We start from the raw sequence: 8,061 nt of genomic DNA, 5'->3' as shown, positions 1-8,061 counted from the left end.
TCTAGTCACTCAGTGTTTGGGGTTAATCACTCTTCTTTTCTAGTCATGCTTTCTAAGACTTTGTTTTTCCTCTAATCAATCAACAATTATTGAATATAGACATACAAAAATCATGAGGTCTTTTCCTAGGCTGTAATGGGGCTGAGGTAAGGGTAAGGATGTATATATAAGGCTAAGTGAGCTAACAAAGTGAATCCTTGACTAGTCTAAGATCTCACCTAACATATACATATTTTATATAATTTCATAATTTTTCACCTAGCTACCCAAACCTTTCCACTTTTGTGTTACATGCTCATGCATTTTATTTTTTACTTTTGTCACATGTGCATTGATTCTTTGTAATTGCATTCGGGGTAATTTTTGTGTCCACTTATTTAAATACTAAATATTTTTTTTGATGCACATGGTAATTTAATTGTTTTGATTTCACATGAGCATGCTTCCCAAATTTTTGAAACATCTTCTTTAATACAAATCCCTACTTTATTTCTGTCATCCCATGTTCCCATAAAATTTTCCATTCTTAAATTTTACACAATATCTATCTTAAGCTAACCAAGGATTCAACTTGAGATTTTTATTTTGTTTTTCTGCTTAAGGCTAGTAATGTGGTTATAAAATAGAAGAGGATTAAAAAGCTCAAGGGGGCTAACAAGGATGGCATAAAAGGTAGGTCTATTTTGGATAAGTAGGCACAAATACAAATAATGGCCTCAATCATCTCTTGGTATGCATCTATATTCTATAATTGGACATATAGATTAAAACAAAATAAAGATTGCAAGCATAGAAAAGAAGTACGAAACACACATGAATGAAATTTATGGTTTGATATAACCACACAATTAAGCTCAAAACTCACAGGCTGTGTGTTCTCAAGCTCATAAATCATATATCAGTTATCTATGTCATGCAAGTAGAAATTAAGAGTTTCCATTCAACTCAATGTAAATCTTAAGGTGCCCCTTAAAATCTTAGTGTTCCTCCTTGAAGAAATATTGTTAACTAACTAACATGTAATGCTATATGTACAAGGTGTGTGGATTGTTTTCTTCTGTTATGCTAAAGTCTCTAGTTTACTCCTTTTTATTTTCAATTAAACCAAACTATCATATACTAAAAGGGGTAAACTATACTAATTAATCCACTTAATATATAACTAGTAAACTAAAAGTGCAAATTAAGCTAAAATATCTAAGATATTATACAGCCCAAAGTGCAAAATGCAAAAATACAGTAAAATCAAAAAAAAAAGAGAAAAATGTGCAAATAAAATACAGAAAATGAATAAAATAAGATAAGAGTCTGTAGTGGTTCACCAAAAAATATATGCCAGAGATGGCGACCTCCCCACACTTAAAGAATAGCATCGTCCTCAATGCTTACTTAAACTGGGTGTGAAGAAGTGTCATCTCCGGAAGGAGGAGCTGTTGGTGTTTCTGGGAGTGGAAGGGGGTCTGTCTGCTGATGGGGTGGCTCAGTCTGTAGAGGAATCTCTGAAGCTGCGGCCTACATCTGGTGGTGCTCCTTATGGTGTGGTGCAGCCTGCTCAGGTCCTCTCTGCTCAACCCGGGTAGGTGCCTCCTGCTCTTGATCGCTCGCCTCCTCCTTAGATGCCTCAGATGGTGTGTCAGGCTTGGAGGGGATGTCGCCACCGGATCAGATCATCAGCTTGAGGTGCTCATAGCGTCGTTTGTGGCGACGCTCAGACCTCTCATAACAGCGCCTTGGGTGCCAGTGGATTCTTTCCTATGGCCCATGGGGCAGTAGGATTAAGGGTGACTTTCTGCTTGACTGCGTCCCTGTCAAATCTCATAAATCTCATATCCTCTTCAGCCCTTTGGTAACCGTCAAGCTGATCTGTCTTAGGTGGGAGCTGGAGGATGTCTTCAATGGCTTCCTCAGTAATCAGAATCTGCTTCCCTCTGAGGTGCACTGCATCTAGGGAAGTTTTGAAGTAGTTACAATAGAATTCTCTGACCCAGGAAGCATTTACCTCTGTTAAGTTCATTTCCAGGAAGAACCAGCCTCTTTGTTTAATCTATTCAGAAGTGCACTGCTGAAGTTCTGCCGGAATTTTGAGAGTTCGTTCCAGGTAGAGGTTCCTGGAAGTGGCCAAGACAGGATACTTGAGCTCACAGTATTTGTTACCAAACTTGATGGGGTCTGTTGTAGGGATCAATTGATCAGCCTTTTTCTACGGGGTAAAGTTCTTCTCCCGCCAGGAATCATCATGTAAAATATCAAGGATGGTCATAGAGGATTCGCCTCGTTTCCTTTTGCCTGTAGTGGCCTTAGCCTTTCCTTTGCCTTTAGGGTCAGACATCCTGAAACGTAGAAGTTCCAGGATATAATGGAAGAAGTAAAGCAAGAAAATAGGTAGGCAAATAGTAATATAAGCACAGAATGGCAACAGAGCAACAGAAGCATGAATTGAGTCACACATATGTGCATTTTGGATTGTGTTTGAATGAAAAGGTCTGAATATAAAAAGGACAATCCAAAATATATAATGAGTAGAATTCAAGTTAATTAGGAAAAACAATGATCATGCCCGAGTTAAAAAGTTAAAATAGTCAGGTAAAAGGAGAAGTTAGCAAGTTAAGATGTTAGTAGGTAAAAAGGAGGTTAGAAAGTGAAAGCAGTGAGTTAGTGAAAAGAAAGTTAGAATAAGTGGTATGACAATGGTTTCCTAGTTAACAATAAATTTTACAAATTTAAAGAACAAGTGACTCATATTCAAGCAAAGATTTCAGTTTAATTGATGATAATTCAAATAGATGCAAATGAGAATAAAATCAATAATGCAATTTATTGACCGGGGAATCAAAAGAAATAAGAATGCTGGCCCGTGCAATCATGAATTTGTGTGGTGGTAGCCAAGTAAGGCAAAATAGCAAGCGTCCAAACTCAATACAAGAAAATAATTTGCAGAAAATTGGGCAGCATTCAGGCTAAAATTGAATGTTTCCGGGAAATAAACAGCAAGAAAAACAGTTCATATGAGAATAAAAAGTGCTGCAGGGAGTCACGAATAGCATGAACAGTAATGAATAGTGTAACAATAGCATCAAACATCAAAGTACAACATATGAACAGGATGAGCATTACAGCCAGATTAAAATTGCGGAATAGATAAACAGGTAACAAGAACGACGCAATTATCAGGCCTAAATCCACTAACCACATCCTAGCTACCTAACCACCTAGAATCCACTACGAACATGCATCTCTAACTATCCTAAATTTAACAAATTCGGATAAATATGCAAATAACTAGGAATGATAAAGAAATCAGTGTACGGCAGAACCTGGTGTGTGTATGAACAAGGGATAGGGCAGGGGGAAGGTGGTGGTGATGCGGCGGCACTAAGAGGGAGCACGGCGGCGCGGCGGTGGAGCAGGGGGGCTAGGGTAACGGAAGGGAGGGAGAGGGGGAAAGGGGGCAAGTGTTTGGGGCTGCTGTGGGTGGCGGCGCTGAAAGGGGTGCTCGGCAGCGGAGGTGGCGGCGCGGTGGTTGGTGGTCGCGGGTAGGGGCAGTGGTGGATGTAACGACCCAACTTCCAGAACGTCATGATCGTACCGAAAGTAAGGCGTTACCAACCTGCACTATTGAGCCTCTAGTTCGATATTGCGATCCAGTTTTAGTAAAAATACCAGAAAATTTTGTTTTTATTTATCAAATCATATAGCAAGCAGCACCAAGTAATAATAATCACAATAATCACATAATTATTAATAATAATATCTATCATACAAAAGATTTCAAATAAAACTCACATACAAATCCTATCCCTCTGTATAAAATAAAAATGTTAAGCAATAAGAGCGAGGGAACTTCTATGAAAGTAACTTTACTCATAAGTAAATTCTATAATCTCCCGCAGCTTCAAACTGTGTCTTCAAACCTGCGTCACTGAAAAGGTGGAGGATTTTGGGGTGAGAACAAACCACACGTTCTCAGTAGAGAATGGGAATGCCGTAAAAGTAATGATTAACATACAAATAATTAACATACTCAAGGAAACTATATTTTTATCAAACCTTTTTGAAAATACTATTCTTGGTTTTACTTTAACTAACTATTTACTTCTTTCCAAGAAAATCTAAGCTCAAAACAAATTCCAAAATATAAAACTGGTCACTTTGAACATTTTTCAACCACATAGTTAATTTTCAGTCACAACGTCAATTCTTAATCATCATCATACATTCACCAACTAATAGCACTAACAAGAGATTCAATTCAACACACAAACAAGTTACAGCAAGGCAGACAGCACAATCACAGAGAAGTACAACGAGCAAACCCAATCAAATGCAAATGCACACACAAGGACGATGCATGTCTAGCCCTAGTGCAGGTAATGAGCTCATTTGTCGGTTACATACCCGCTCCCGACGTTACTCGGAGTCCTTTGACCAGGTAAGGCTTCCCTGTTGGCAATGCCCCTCGCAAGAGTCCTTTGACTTGTGAGGCAAACCACTGCAAGAGTCCTTTGACTTGCAGGGCGGCACTAGCAACCCACTACAAGAGTCCTTTGACTTGCATGGTGGAGCTAGTTAACTTATATCTGCCCAACACACTCACTGTAAGAGTCCTTTGACTTACAGGAGCACACACACACTCACTGTAAGAGTCCTTTGACTTACAAGAGTATATGCCAGTTGTGTTTTCTCGATACCTCTGTAAGAGTCCTCTGACTTACAGAATAACATTATAGCTAAGTATCCCAGGAAAGCACTCTCAGTGGTCGTACCACCATCTATCTGACTGCCTTCACGCAGCAGATCATCACATAATCATTCTCAGGAGTTGCCATAACGCAACAAATGAATATCTCTTGGGTTGCTTCAAGCAACAAATGACCTTTCAACATGTCCTCTACTTTTATTCTCTTTTAAAATCATAAATACACAAGCGGGACAAAACCCACGCCCTTGCCAATAATTTCATAAACTGAATATCTTTCCTCAAAAGAATCAGTGTAATTATCATAATAAGTTATCATTCTCATTATTCATTTCTAGTTACATATTCTTACACAATATCTCCCTCTTTCTTTATTCAATCATGTTGTACAAACCTTACGACCTCCACTTTTGCAACCTCTTAACTCAAACCAATTTTAAAACCACTTTCTAGTTTAATTTTCTTTCAAAAGACTCAAGAAAATCATTTATTTTAAATTCGCTAAATACTTTTCAAAACATCACCCTCTTACTAAAAGTAACCATATAAAACTCTTTTTCAAGTTTACTAACTTCCCAAAGATTCAAAAACCGTCTCTCTTTACCATTCAAATTCAAATAATATATATATATATATATATATATATATATATTCATTAAACTTCTAAAAAGTAATCCTTTATTTCAAACCCCAAGCATAACTCTCTTCATATTGAATAAATCTCAAAACATAACTTCTTTTATAAATAATTAAAACTTGAACATAAACCTTGGTAATTCAAATTCAAAATGGTATAATTCTTTTCTTACCTAAATAAAATTGTTTTCATAATAAATTCAGCCCATACATAATACTTTAATCAATAGATAAAACTTAAATAACATAACTTTCCAAATTCAAACCTTCTAAAATAACTTTTTCAAGTAAAACCTCAGATTTTACAAAATTCCGGCAGCACCTCCCATAAAACTCGGGCTTAGCCACCCTTACGGGTTCCCTCTTTCTCAACAAATCACAGCCCTTTTTTTCAATAATTTTCAAACAGACAATTCTCAATCAATCAGATATTCGTATTTCATAATAATTAGCAAATCAATCATACTCCACAATTTCTGCTAATCCATCAATCCAATCTCACCATTTCATACTTACTTTTCACTTATCATAAAATCCTTTCATAATTAAACACAATCAACTAGTAATCCCAAAAATCAGCCTTTCATAATTTTAATTAATGCCATTTACTCTTTAGCAAAGTTACTATTTTGTTTTAAAAGTCAGACTTGAAGAGAATGATTTGGTAATCAAACTTCAATCTTTTAACAGTTCTCAATCTTAATTCTAATTAATCACGACTCAACTTTAACAATCATCAAAACCAATTCCAATCAGTCACAAGTTAATTTCACAGACATTCCGATACATCAGATAACCAAAAATAACAAGAAGCACTTACTCTCAATATCCAGAATACAGCCACACAACTCAACTAATTCAGTATAATCACATAGAACCAGAACTTTTCAACAATTCCATCAAAATCAGAGAAAACAATATCAATTACAACTTCAAACACTCACAATAAAGCCCAAAGACATTCACATCCATAACCTGAATTCAATAATCCAAATTTCACAATCTAAAACCAAGCTTATTTCTATCAATTAGTCTCTCATAACAACAAAACCAATTACATTCACAGCAGCAATCCAAACTAAATTCATCAATTATCCATTTAACAGCTGTTCAAAAATTAACTTGGCATATTTCAGTTTAATAAATTACACTAAATTAATAATTATTCTCAACAGCATCTAAGTTCAATCACAGCTCAGAATATTCACAACGACTAACTAATTTCAAAAGCATTTCAAGTCATTCATGTTAATTAAGAAATTCTTAACCATTGTTAACCATTCGCACTTATCCAATAACTTTCTAGGCATTCTAAATTAAAAACGTTAAATCCCCTACCTCAAAGTCGAAACTCACGGAAATCACTAAACCCAGCAGCTCCATTGGCAGTTCTAACATCCGTTCTGCTCTTTTAGTAGCTACCATGATGATTCTGGGTAGCTCTAGTGATGGTGAAAGGTCTCAGCTTCAGCCAAGCAGCAGCAGTTTCTTCTGTCAATAGCTCCTTCCCTGGCAAGCTTCAATGGTGACAGTGGCAGCATTCTCCTCCAAACTTAATGGTGGCAGAACAAAGCAAGAACAGTAGCAGCGATCTTAAACTCAACAAACAGTAGCGATAGTGGCATTTTCCCAGATTCCAAAAACCCAGAAGTAGAAGCAGAACTGGCGTGCCTCTCCATTCAGTCCTCTAGCAATGATGTCCGGCGATGTAGCAGCTCGACGATGGCGATGACTTCCATTGACAGCAGCAACAGTGAAGAGACGTGGCATTGATGACAGAAGACTTCTTCTTCTTCCTCTGTTTGGGATACACGGCGGTGGCAGAAGCTTCATCAACGGCGACGCAGCAGCACGGCGACAGATCGGCGGCGCGACACGGAGGCTCCTGGTTCACATTCCTCTCTGCGGCCTCCACAGAGTGGCAATGAGGGCGACGGCGGTGGCGCAAAAATGGCAGCAACGCGTGGCTTGATGGTGGCGGCAGCAGCTCCTCCTTTTGGCGACGTCAGCAGCGACGACAGACCCTTGATGTGGCGGCGGCAGAACGTGAATGAACGACGGTGACACGGGCTCGAGTTCTATAGACGGGACGGCGCTGGTGGTACCAGGCCGGCGATGCTCTTCTTCCCTTCTGCCGGTGCTATCGCTTCCTCCGATCTCCTCTCTGCGCCTGTGTGTGTTTGTTGCGTTGAGGGAGGGTGAGGCTGTGGCTGTGTGGTGTAGAGGAGGGGGTTAGGGTCTCTGATTGGGAATTTAGGGTTAGGGTTTCCAGTTTGGGAAATTAGGGTTAGAAATTAGGGATTTTATAAAGGATTATGGATAGATATGAATAGATATTTTGATAAAATTGGAGGGTAGAGTAATTTTAAAATCAAATATATTCTCTTAAAAATATTTAGGAACATTATTTATCAACATATTGCTAAGTTAAATCAATTATTTCTAATTTACATTATAAAATGAACAAGTTAATTATATTTTGTAAAGTACAATTTAAATTCAAATATCAATTTTCTAGATTAAATCATATAAATCTCTATTATTTTTCTATCTCTAAAACTTCAATTTCAATTTATAAAATAATTAATTATATTAAAAATTGTACATAAATATTAATTGACTTAAACTTAAAGTATTTATAAATATCAATCTAATCATTTCTAATAAAATAATTTATAGGAGTTCAAATTAATAACATAATTCATTTAAAATAGAATTTATTTAAATTA

At 37.1% G+C, this 8,061-nt stretch overlaps 1 long non-coding RNA gene across 1 annotated transcript; it reads right to left on the bottom strand.

Moving 5' to 3' along the window:
- Positions 1–906: 906 nt before the first annotated feature.
- LOC140175319 (uncharacterized) lies at positions 907–7,609 on the bottom strand. Its single transcript, XR_011865705.1, has 2 exons — positions 6,671–7,609; positions 907–2,330 (listed from the first exon to the last, which is right to left on the bottom strand). It is a non-coding gene; the product is annotated as an uncharacterized lncRNA (long non-coding RNA).
- Between the last annotated feature and the right edge of the window lie 452 nt (positions 7,610–8,061).

This window comes from Arachis hypogaea, chromosome 9, assembly GCF_003086295.3.
Source record: "Arachis hypogaea cultivar Tifrunner chromosome 9, arahy.Tifrunner.gnm2.J5K5, whole genome shotgun sequence".
NCBI lineage: Eukaryota > Viridiplantae > Streptophyta > Magnoliopsida > Fabales > Fabaceae > Arachis > Arachis hypogaea.
This window is presented reverse-complemented; position numbering and strand designations above follow the sequence as displayed.